This window comes from Tupaia chinensis, unplaced genomic scaffold (genome assembly GCF_000334495.1).
Source record: "Tupaia chinensis unplaced genomic scaffold, TupChi_1.0 Scaffold000478_3, whole genome shotgun sequence".
NCBI lineage: Eukaryota > Metazoa > Chordata > Mammalia > Scandentia > Tupaiidae > Tupaia > Tupaia belangeri.
This window is the reverse complement of record NW_006159990.1, coordinates 4,971,034-4,984,294: the sequence shown is the minus strand read 5'-3', so window position 1 is coordinate 4,984,294 and position 13,261 is coordinate 4,971,034. Positions and strand designations below refer to the sequence as shown.

Here is a 13,261-nt window from a genome sequence, read left to right as displayed (position 1 = left end):
CATCATAATCACTGTCTTCTTAATTAATATTTGTTGAACAAAGAAATAATTACACTGTTGATATTTCAAGTGTCAAATAAATAGTGTACAGCTATGGATCAGTAGTCATTTAGATAAATAAATAAGGTTTTTGTATTGCGCTTCTGTTTTCTTCACTTTATAACAAAATAGGACTAATATGAAAATTGATCATTAAGATAGTCTCATTCATTCTAAGTAGTTGTCTACATATTTGGTCATGACTCTAATTCTAATTATAGTTGTTATATGCTAACAAAAACTATACTTAAACTATCAGAAAACTAGATCCTCAGTTCATTTTGTACATGCACAGTGATCAGTACTTTATAATTATGTCACTTCAAAATTGTTAATAGCTATTTTCAAAAAATAAATAAATAAAAACCTAAAGCAAAGTGAAAATCCACGTTTTGTGGAGATCGACATCTAACCTTTTTTTTTTTTTTAAATATTTTTTGTTAGAGGGTGTGTGTGCTCACTAATAACAGAAAGAAAGCATCTCCCATCCAGAATGGTCACATGGCAATCTCTTTTCCTCCTTCTTTCTCTCTTCAGGTTTTTGGGTATGTATACATATGCTCCTGGTGTTTTTCAAGGCACTTAAGTCTAGGACTTAAAACCACAGGTGAGATGTGTGGTGGGATCCAGCTGCCCTAACCACTGGTCATAGGCTAGTGTAGGCCATTTAAAACTGCTTTCATTAATAATATGAACATACCATCAGGGCACAAGTGATTTTGTATGGTTTCTTTAGGTAGCAGGTTGTAAAAGCCAAAATAAATAAATAAATAAATAAATAGAAAAGATAAAGTAAGGAAGGAGAAATCTATTAGTAAATTTGTTTTCAATGAACAATTCACATTTTATTGTTTCAGTAACTTTTTGCTCAGGAAAATCATATTTCATGGAAATTCTGTTGTAGAGCAATTTATTGAGGCCTATGTAGAGAGGGCAGGTATGGAATTATTCTGATGACCAATAATCAAGCTCTTCTGTCAATTAGTCATGACATGATTGATAATAAAATGTGGTGGGACTATTGGGAAAAAATATAGTTAGAAGAATTTCTGATTAAGGAATCAATAAAATCAGCAATAAACAGCAAAACAAAAATTAGGTTGTCAGAAAAGTCACAGTTTTGCATAGAAAAAATATGTCATGATTTTCTTTGACAACCCAATAGTAATTTCCAATATAAAACCCAGTCATAGACTTGATTGCTTAATTGGACAAGCACCTCTAACTCACCAAATCTTCAAAATAAATATATCATCTTCCCTGAAAAGCAAACGAACAAACAAACAAGCTACTTCCTCTCATAATTTACCTCTTGGCATATCAGCTCTAGTATCTACCCTGTTGCCTAGGCCAGAATGTAGAGCTTATTTTAAATTCTATCCTTTTCATTGTCCCCTACACCTAAGCAATCACCAAATCTTGGAAAACAAAATATTCCCTCAAAGCTTTGGGTTTTGCCTATTTGCCTTTATCTCTACGACTTCTACCCAGATCAAACTATGATCTCTCTCAGATGACTACAGTAATTACCTCACTGGTTCCCCTCTCCCAGCTCTGGTTCCTTTTCACTAATCCATTTTTCACACAATAGTCAAAATGATCTTTTTGAAATGCAAATCTGATTCTGTCAGTCACCTACTTAAAGTCTTATGCTCTTTGAATAAAATAAAATCTTTCTGTTCCCTCCTAACATGGCCCTACCTTCTTCTCCAGATCAACTTTCACCACGCCCACAGTTACCTTCCACTCCACAGACACTGCCAAGTCTAGGTCCTTGACTATATTGTGAACTCTGTTTCTCTAGTGACGATTGACAGTATTTCAGCTGTATCTCGAAAATTTTAATAGCCTATCACTTGAAATCTTTCTTTTAATTTATTATCTCTACCTGGCTGAATTGGGTAGAAGATCCCTGAGGTAGACAAAGTGAGAAAATTCTTCTCTATTATTGGGCCACTTTGCTTAAGCTTTACATGTAATTTACATATGAGTCAGTAGTGTACTTGGAACAGACTCACTGTTGAGTAATTAAATTTAAAGAATCACTGGGTATGAATCAAAAATAAAATTAATTCCTGTCTTTGCTTTCTTCTCTAAAAGTATACTTACTGAAGACTCACTGTGTGTCCCTAATTCTACTCATTTTCTATTCTTTCAGTCTCCACTCTTCACGAAAAATCCGTAAGTGTGAAAGTTTAATATTCTCTTGCTTCCAAAGTCCCACTCTTTCTAAGCTTGGAATTGTGTCAGAAAACCTACCCTTTACTCTGGGCTTCTTTTCGTATCACTTAAAACTCATCCTGATTCTCCACAAAGTACATACTCCCCAAGAATGTGATAAATAGGAACATTATCCAGAGGTGATAAAATCTGAAGGCTCACTAAAATTTTTTCTCCACTGCATATTTATGTTTTTGTCTCCATTACACACATGTCGCACTGTTTCAGTGGTCTAATCACTATATTTTCCATCTAAATATCAATGGAATGTTAAGAAAACTGACTGAGGGACCAGCAGTTAGCATAATGGCTATGTCTCTGGACTCCCACATAGTCGACCACAGTTTGCATGCCAGACCCGGTGGCTTAAACTCGTGCCGGGCACGTGTGCATGCATGCCCAAGATCCCGAGAGGAGAAGGGAGGAGAAGGGATTGCGGCCTGGCCATCCCCCCTAGGGGGTGATTTCCCGCTTTCTATCTCTCTGTCTCTGTCTGTCTGTCTGGTGAGCGCATGCGCCCTATAGCAAAAAAGAAAGAAAGAAAAAGAAAACTGACTGAAACTTGACTGAAAAATATGTGGACAACAAAATACCAGAAAGAGAGCCCACCAATGTAAAAGAGGGTACCCAACTGAGGGGAGATGGTAAAGAGGGTCAAGCCTTGAGTGAGCCCAGGTCAGTCTTAATATTGGGGGAAGCAAGCTTTTCTACCAGTTTTTTCTTTCCCTCATCTTAAAAATTGTGCTTGTTTATTGCACTACAGCTGATATAGTAGATAAACCAGTTCATCTCCGTTTCTATGCTGCAGAACTAGGTGTCCTTGCAGCCAAGTTTTACTGCAGTTTAGGTTCTGCTAGTCAGACATCCTCACGTGAAGTTCAAATGTGGAATAGGAGACAAATAAATATATCAAATAGATAGATAGATCATAGTATTTTTTAAAGCCTAATCTGGCTATATTTTATGTTCCAAGTCTCAGTTATACTTCTTTTGCTCCCATTTTTATTTATGTATTGTTCTAAAGATCTTAAAGTCATTCTGGAACAACCAAGATTAACATATAACTTTACAGAATTGTGAACACCTTACGTTCAATAATATACATTTTTTTTTAGGTTTTTGACAGAGGACACATATGCTCACCAGAGAGAGACAGAGAGAGGGAAAGTGAGAAATCACTCCCCCAAGGGGATGGCCACATCACACTCTCTCCTCCTCTATTTTCCTCTCAGGATTTTTGGCACACTCTCACATGTGCCTGGCATGATTTTTAAGTTGCTAGATCTTGGACTCAAATTGTGGTTGACTGTGTAGGCGTCCAGCACCTTAACCATCACATCACCCCCTGGCCCCAATAATATAATTAAAAAGTTGTCTCTGATAGCATCATCAAAAACATTTAAAATAATCTTGGCTAGTCTGCTGCTCAATAAAAGACATCTTATTGCTGTTTCATTTTTATCTTTTTTTAATCTTTATTTTTATCTATCTTTGTTTTTGGAGGTGTTGAACACTTTTAAGGCTTTTTTTTACCCATTAGAGACCTACTGTAGAAAGTTGAAATTCCTGGGACCAGCAGTTAGCGTAATGGCTATGTTGCTGGACTCCCATGTAGTCTACTGCGGTTCGCGTCCCGGACCCAGTGACTTAAAACTCATGCCAGGTGCGTGTGCGTGAGTGCCCAAGATCCCAAGAGGAGAATGGAGGAGAAGGGATTGTAGCGTGGCCATCCCCCTGGCGGGGGGGTGGATGATTTCTTGCTTTCTATCTCTCTGTCTCTCTCTGTCTGTCTGGTGAGTGCACGTGCCCTATAGCAAAATCCTCTCCCCCCCCCCCAAAAAAAAAAAGAAAAAGAAAGAAAGTTGAAATTCCTATCCTTTACTCCTTTATCTTTTAGACATTTATGTTTACATTATAAAAGCATATCATTATTTGGGGGCATGCTATCTATTACTATTTTACTGTATATATTTTTCCAGCTTGCATTTCAAATTACAGAAGCATCTTCTTTTTGGGAGAGATTTTTGCTATGGGACACATGCTTTTGCTGGAGATACAGAAGGAGACAGATACAGAAAGTGAAAACTCAGTCCCCCAGGGGTAATGGCCACACCACAACCTTCTATTCCACACTCTTCTTAAGATTTTGGGTATGTATGTATATGTTCTCAGTATGAATTCCAAGCTGCTGGGTCTGGAACTTGAACCTACATTGACCACATGGGAGTCCAGTGCCTTAACTATTATGCCACCTACTGATCCCTCCATTTTTTAAACTAGTGTCCAAAGGAGCTTGTTTGTAGCCAGGATAACAGGGGAAGGCATATTTTTATGTGCTTCAATTAAAGCACTTTATATTGGTTGACATTTTAGACATTATTTAGATTATTTCTGCATTGAAAGGAAACCTCAAGCCTAAAACAGAAAAAAAAAAAAAAAGCCTAAAACAGAAACAAAAACACCAAACTTAAGCACCTAGTAATTTTAAATAAATACAAATTTCCCAACCATTAAAAATTTTAAATGTGGTATTACCCAATTACTAAGACATAACTGCTTTTAGTAATGTGACAAAAGCTATGAAGAGAAAAAAAAGGCAACAAATGACTAGGAATAAGAAAATTATGGTCCCATGTCTGGAGGAGAAAAAGAGCATGTGAAAACTATATAGTGAGGTTGTGCACTGGAACAATCCTAGCTTCACTAGCTAAATAGATGACTTGTGAATATTTAACGAGCATGATCTGTAAGAACCACAGGAGTCCTAAATTTGCATATTTTCTTTTCAGTTCAAATGACAAAATAGCAGACCATGAAACTCCATCTTGTTGGGTTTCAGCTGAATATTTGGTAAATCTCTCATATATCATTGTTGTCATGAAAATGTTACGGACCTGTGGAAAAATTCATAGCTGATGGAACAATATTTCCCAAAGAACTTTAATCATTTGGTTAGAAGAGTTTCCTTAAAGTGCTAACCATCAAACTTTTTTCTCTGGAACATAGAAAGGAACATAGAGAATAATGCTGAGTGTGTACTTTCTATATTTATTCATGAATAAATTATATATACTTTTGATAAAATTATGTTGATTATATCTTTTTTTTAAGGTTTTGCCAGAAACAGAGAGAGAGAGACAGTGAGAGAGAAAGTGAGAAATTACCCCCTATGGGTATTGGCCATGTTGCAATTCCTTCTCCTCCATTTTCTTACTGGGACTTAGGACATGGATACACACTTGCCTGCGTGATTTTTCCTGCTGCCAGGTCTGGGATTCCAGCTGATGTTGGCATACGGGAATCCAGTGCCCCAACCACCACACCACCTGCTGGCCCTAAATTATATTGATTAAAAAATTCTATACAAGGTGACATTTATAAGAATATGAGAAAGAGATTGAACAGATAACATTTGATTCATGAACATAGAAAAAGCACTCTAGGGTCAGCTGGTGGTGTGGTGGCTAAGGTGGTTGGATATCAAGTAACTGACTATGTATTTGGGTCCTGGACCCAGTGGCTTGTAAAACAAGATGGGAATGTACATGTACCCCAAATCCTGAGAAGATAGTTGAGAAGAAGAGATTGTATCATAGCCGTGACCTATAGGGGTTACTTTCTCATTCTTCCCTCCTTCTCCTCTCTCCAGTGAGCATGCATGCCCTGTAGGAAAAGTAAAAAAGAAAAAAACACTTTAAAAATGTATAATGGATAACATTCTGAATACTTGCTTTTTAAATGCCTTGCTATGTGTGATCCTTTCATTTAATTATTAAGCTATATCCCAAAACACACTACACATTTATAGCTGTCTTTATCCTCAATAATTGAGGGTAAAAAACTGTATTTGAAATAATCGTCTCAATAATTAAAACCTTGTGTGACAAATTTCTTGCTAAATATGATTAGATGCTCACAGTGTGTTTCATGTGTCTGATTATAAGGAAACAGCAGACAGAATATCAGTGCTGACTTCTTTTTTGTTGGCATTTGCTAAAGAATATTATTTTACATTGACATTTTCTAGCAGAAATCTTTTTTTTTTTTTTGAGAGTTTTTGCTATAGGGCATGTGCTCTTGCCAGAAAGACAGAGAGAGACAGAGATACAGAAAGCAAGAAATCATCCTCCATTGGGCATGGTCACACTGCAATCCAGTCTCCTCCATTCTCCTCTTGGGATCTTGGGCACGCATGCACATGCACCTGGCGTGAGTTTAAGCCATAGTCTGGGACTCAAACTGCGGTCAACTGCAGGGAAATCCAGCAGTAAAGCCATTACGCCAACTGCTGGTCCACGAGCGGAAATCTTTTAAACTACTTTTTCACTTAATGAAGGAATCCACTGGGAACAGACTAACTGCAATGTGTAAAAGTATACTAAAAATGAACAAACCCTTTCAGATTGTCATCATCCAATTCTCTCTGTGAAGGAACTCTCATTAACTTTGACTTGAAACCTAGTTGAATTATAAATCAATTAATATTATACATATTAGTAAAGAGTAATATCATCTAATTGTGTAGATATAAAATATACAAGTAAAATTCCTCTAGTATTTTTCTCTACCCCAATGGCTTTGATCATCTTATGCAGTCACCAGGATGAAAACAACTCACCTTATAGATCACCATTTTTAATATTAATGACTCAACTGTATGTATATGAAACATGACTAGTAAATACACAGATGACATAAAACACAAGGCCTTTTAACACTCTGGATGAGGTTTTAAGTAAATTCGAGTGCAATACTTCCCAAGATGGTAGGAAATGGGAAGGCAGAAATGTATGAAAGACTATAAAGTAGACAAGGGACTATGCATAACAAAAATTTTCAGAGGGTAGAGCTAAAATCAGCATTTGAACATTACTCTTAAATAAACCTGAGAGGGAAAAAATAAAGATTTGCCTAACAATCATAGGCCCACCCAAATGTGCAATGCTCTATGCTACTCTATGAATGGCAGAGAGAAATATTTCAGATGACAGATTGGAATAAATATCAACTGCTGGAAAAATTTAGAGTTGGCTAGGCAGTATTTCTCAAAGAACTTTGGTCTTTGATCATTTATGTGTGAAAAATTTCTTAAAGTGGTTATTATCAAACTTTCACTTAGAACATAGAAGCAGAAAACAATTTTGAATATACACTATATTTATTTACTTATAAACTCTCTAGGTATCTCTTTACTAAAATTAAGTTATTTATAAATTTTTTTTCAGGTCATAAGTTTATTTACAAATATATTCAGTATGCTAAGAGTTTAAGAGTTTGATCCATTTTCCAGAGATTGTGACTGTGCCTCTTAAAATGTTCTTCATATCTATTAAATGGGTGAATTAAAACATCCTTATTTCTTAAGTAGTTGGTGTCTTACTATAAAGAAAGGTTCAGCAAATCCAGATCCAAAGTACAAAGTCATCATAACAAGTAACCGCCACTTGTTTTGCACTGAAAATGGCAGATTCTTCCCCCAGCCCTCCTCATAGCGGCTCTTGCGGACCACGGAGGTCTTGAACCTCCAGATGCTCTGTCCCAGCATGGCGCTGCTGGAAGCCCTGAGAGAGCAGAGTGCAAAGACAGGAAAAATGGCCAAACCGCCACAAGCCCTTCCTTTCTCACAACCTTGTTCTCTAGCTGCAAGGACCGAAAGGGAGGTTATTTATAAAATTTACACAAAAGGAGAATTTGACAAATGAGAGAAATGTTGGATAAATAATATTTGATTCATGAACACGCAAAATTTAAGTAGATAAAATAGATACTTAATCATAAAACTTTTTTTAGAGGTTTTTACCTTAGGGTGTGTGTGCTCACCGAAGAGAGAGAGACAGACACAGGTGAGAGGAAAAGTGAAAAATCACCCCCCTATGGGGATGGCCGTTCCACAATCCCTTTTGCTAAGTTTTCCTCCCAGAATCTTGGGCATGCACACACACATGCCTGGAGTGTTTTTCAAGCCACAGGTCTGGGGCTCAAACTGTGGTTGTCCATGGAGAAGTCTAGCGACATAACTGCTATACCATCTGCTTGTCACAAACAGAATTTATGTAACAATTTGGTCCATACTAATTGGATGAAGTTACTCATCTTTAAAAATTTTTTGTGCTTTAAACTTCTATGTCTAAGGGCTGGCAGGTGGTGTGGTCGTTAAGGGCACTGGAATCCCACGTGGCTGACCACCGTTCAAGTGCTGGAATTGGTGTCTTCCTCTCTCACTTTCATTCTCTCTCTCACTTTCATTCTCTCTCTCTCTCACTCTCTTGTTCTCTCTGTCCCTCTCTGGTCAAATTAAAATTAAATAAATGAACGAATAAATAAATTTAAATAAAATAATTCTTAAAAAAAGATTCTATGTCTTTACAAACCATTTTATACGTGGCAGTGCAAAAATAAAATATATGTAGAGGTTGTTGCTTTATATTAAAGTTTAGCGAAAGAAATCAAATATATAAACTTAACCTCTCATCTAAAAGTGCAGCAAAAATAATTTTCTAACACTTTTGAGGTCATGTGCTTATCTTGCTGATTTAACATGGAAACAAAATTCATTAAATTTTATTTAAAATATCTTTTTTTTTTGAGAGGTTTTTGCTACAGGGCGCATGTGCTCGCCAGAGACAGAGAGAGACAGAGAGACAGAAAGCGAGAAATCACCTCTCAGGGGGGATGGCCACGCCATAATCCCTTCTCCTCCATTCTTCTCTTGGGATCATGGGCACACATGCACACGTGCCCGGCGTGAGTTTAAGCCACTGGGTCCAAGGCTCGAACCGTGGTCAACTACATGGGAGTCCAACGACATAGCCATTATGCTAACTGCTGGTCCCAAATTTTATATAAAATATCTTAACTGATGGTGATTTATTAATACTATTGTAGAATTTTCATCCTAGTGTTATATAATTATACTCTTAGGAAATGAAATCAGAAAAACACAAAAATTCTGAAAGTAAGGGTATGTTTTCTTGACAAATACTTTGGATAGAATGTTTTATCTCCTATATTTAATTTATTCATGACATTTTATGTCTTAGCAAGGTAGAGTTTGATCATTAATAAATTCCACAAATGAGTAAATATTTGCTGGAAAAGATGAGAAAACCTTGCTAGATATTTCTCAAAACAAACTCACTTATAATTCTATTTACATGAAGAGTCAACCTACACCATAAATATAGACACGATTTTTTAAAGAAAAGTCAGATGGGGAAAAGGAATTGGACAAAGGTTCTTTGCAGTAGAAGGCAATGCTTTGTGAAGCTGAGGCATCTGAGGTTTCAGGTTCACATCTGGAGACCCTGAATATACCAAACACATGTGTTAATGACCTGAGGCTGGTTGGGGCTGGTGGTGGATTGCAGCATCAAGACTCCATTAGAGATGCTGTCTCTCTAGCTCTCTTGTTCTCTGTCTCTCTTGTTCATGGAAGAAATAAACTTTATCTTAAAATAGGGATTAAAATTCTGATATATGAAAATTGACTAATAACTCCATTTCAACCGATCAGACACTGAGGAATTGAATTTTCTTTACTATTCAGAAAAAATTTACCCATTTAATTAAAACAAAGACTATTTTAAACAAAAACAAAAAGCAAACGAGCCAAAAACATACTGCTAAATATAGTTTCTATTTCAGTGTAAGTTTACAAAATGTACAATAAATTTATAATTGTTGGACAGAATACTAAACATTTGTTTTTTATCAAACTTTTTTCATTCTGAGACCTAACCCCTGGGTAATCTAAAAATTTACCACAGCCAAATTCTTTCGAGTCTTTTCTCAACTCATGAAATGACATTTAAAAAGTAATTTATTAAGTGTGTATACAACTCAGTCCATCCAGTAAGTTCTATTTTCTGCTGAATATAGGAATGTAGCCTACTCAAGCTATCATCATTAGAACCAACTATTAGTGCCATCGCTGGAAAATTAAAGCTTCTGTATATTCACTCTGTACATAGCAGCAAATTTTTCACTAGCCGAACATTGTTTTTTCTTTTTTGGGGGGAATATTTATATTCTGGAAATGTTTATCATCTGTTCTAGGCGCTGTTTGGTTACTCTCACCTATTCTTTCTCCTGCCTTATAACTATATTGACCATTTGATCTTATAGCCTTCTTGTTTTGTCAATGTATTTTTAAATTGGAAAAATCTGAAGTCAACAATTAAATTTGACAGATTCATAGTACTGGCAATTTTCCATTTAATCATAGTAAAGGATTTTTATTTCTCATCTCTATTTTTTGTGTCATTAATGATCAAATTCATTAATATACATGACAGTCATTAATTTGCCCGTCCATAGCACTTGGCTAAATAACCTGTTGTGTTATTGATAAGTTTTATCTTATATAAGAAAAGCTTATTTTAACTTTAATAATTGGTCCACATTTATTTTCCAGAAGATGAAGTAAAACTTAAGAAAAAAAATTAATCTAGAAAGACTAACAAGAAAAAAAAAACAAACAAATAAGCAACCCTTCCATATTCAGATTTAAATAAAAAACCTTCAACCCGCATGCATGGCATTTCCTTTTGAAAAAGCATTGTAATACACCGTAAAGTTATATGTAATCCAATGTAATATAAAGAAGATTATGATGATAATAAAATAAATAAATAAATAAATAAACCTGTACATAGATTTGAAAATTTTTTCACACTAAAATAAACTCATACTTTAATTTCATTTCTAAAAAGCAAAAAGCAAAAATCAAAAAACCTTCAACCCGATTTCAGTGATGCTTTAAATTTTTATAAATGTCTTGTAACTTTTAAAAATTGAAAACATAAAAAGTTTTGTTTGTATGAAATAAATATAAGATTAAAATTAAAGCTAGTTTATGCGATAGTTTTGCTAGAGACAGTATTACCTCTCTCCTCATGATAAGAGAAAAGGATGCCAAGATCTGAAGAGTTAGACTGTTTTTCTTCAAATACAGGAGAATTGTTGCCTTTAAGGTTGCAACTGACACTGGAATTTTTAGTAAGCCCTAATCAGTCAGAACTCTTGAAAGCAGCTATTACAATATGATATGAAAGTCAGACTGTGTGACATGAACTTTCCAAAAACCAGTGCTGACAGCAGCTCTCTCTAAGGGCACTCATTTTCTTCCTCTTTGCTTGAACAAAAAAAAAAAAAAAAAGACGAAGAATGTGAATGTATCCAAGTTCTAGAAATGGTACTTAATCCTACAAATAATTTGAATGTATAGAATCAGGACTCTATAAATAAAATTTACAAATTGATTTAATGTACTCAACACAGAGCGTAAAGGATGACAAACACTAACAGATCAAAAATAATTGACATGACTATTTACTTTAAAGAAATTCACCTAAGCTAATAACAGCTTTAAATGTATGTCAATAAATACAGTTTAAAAAAATCACGTGTAGTGTTCACAGATACAGGATCAATTTAAAGCTGACTCTGATTAGAACGAGTATACTGAATTCTTACACATTTTCTGTTTCTCTTCATTTATGAAGGAAAATAATCATACTACTTACATAAAATTTGAAGAATGGAGATGGTTTGACACAGGTGTTTATATGTGACAATAAATAACCAGCTGGAAAGGAATGAAAACAGACTTCTAGCAGGCTGTCCTTTAAATAAACAAATGGCTCAGTAAAATTGTCCTTTAGTAATAAATCTCAAAGAAACTAATTTTCTTTTGGCAATTGTATTAAGAAAACCAATAGAGTATTTTCTGAATTCCTTTCATTTTTTTTCTACTCTCCTTTTCTACCAGTTCTCAAACATAAAGGTAGGAGGTGATTGAGATAGATTACTATGGAAGGGGATCAGAATATGCCACCCTGGGACTGAGTTTGTGGCTTGGTGATTAAGAGAGCCAGATCTCACATGGCCAAGTGTGTGGCAAAAGTCCTGGACTCAGTGGCTTGAGAAACATGTTAGGCGCATGTGCTTGCATACTGAAGATCCCAAGAGGAAGGAGAAATGGAGAAGGGGTTGCAGCATGCTCATTCCCCATGGGAGGTGCTTTTTTCTCTCTATGTGTGTCTGTCTCTAGTGACTATAAGTGCCCCCCCCCAAAAAAAAGGATGCCACTCTGAAATGTGCTATATTGTCATGAAGATTATTTTGAGCTGAAAATAAGAAGCAGTTGACACTTGAGAAGCTCTTTGCCCTTCCTTTAGGTGCCTAAAATCAAAGTCTGCATAGCAGACTTTACTAAGCAACACTTACTTACCATAGCTTTTCTAGTCAAGTCACTGTTCAACAATTTACCTCACTTAGGGAACCAGCAGTTAGCGTAATGTCTATGTCGCTGGACTCCCGCGTAGTCGACTGCAGTTTGCATCCCATACTCAGTGGCTTAAAACTCATGCCGGGCGTGTGTGCATGCGTGCCCAAGATCCTGAGAGGAGAATGGAGGAGAAGGGATTGCGGCGTGACCATCCCCCCTGGGGGATGATTTCTCACTTTCTGTCTCTCTGTCTCTCTCTGTCTGTCTGGTGAGCGCATGCACCCTATAGCAAAAACCTCTCCAAAAAAAAAAAATTACTTCACCTAGAAGTCCAAAGTACCTTTCCTTTGCCTAGTCACTTTTTCACACTTAAAACATTTTTTTAAATTTTATATATATCACCCTCTAGGGGGATGACCATAGCACAATCCCTTCTCCTCCATTCTCCTTTTGAGATCTTAGGCATGCATGCACACACGCCTGGTATGAGTTTTAAGCTCCTGGTCTGGGACTCAAACTGCAGTCAGCTATTTGGGAGTCCAGCAATGTAACTGCTATACCATCTGCTGGTCCTAACATATATGTTTATTATTGCACTATTCACAATTGCTAGGACATGGATTCAACCCAAATGTGCAAGAACAAAAGTGTGGATTAAAAAATATGCGCCACATGTACTTGACGGAATACTACTCAGCCATAAACACCAATGAGAAACTGACATTCGATATGAAGGGGACAAATGTGAAAGATTTAATGCTAAGCAAAACAAGT

General features: G+C 36.0%; 1 pseudogene; it reads right to left on the bottom strand.

The window, feature by feature from the left end:
• Positions 1 to 7,612: 7,612 nt before the first annotated feature.
• Positions 7,613 to 7,804, bottom strand: LOC102475130 (cytochrome c oxidase subunit 7C, mitochondrial pseudogene; annotated as a pseudogene).
• Between the last annotated feature and the right edge of the window lie 5,457 nt (positions 7,805 to 13,261).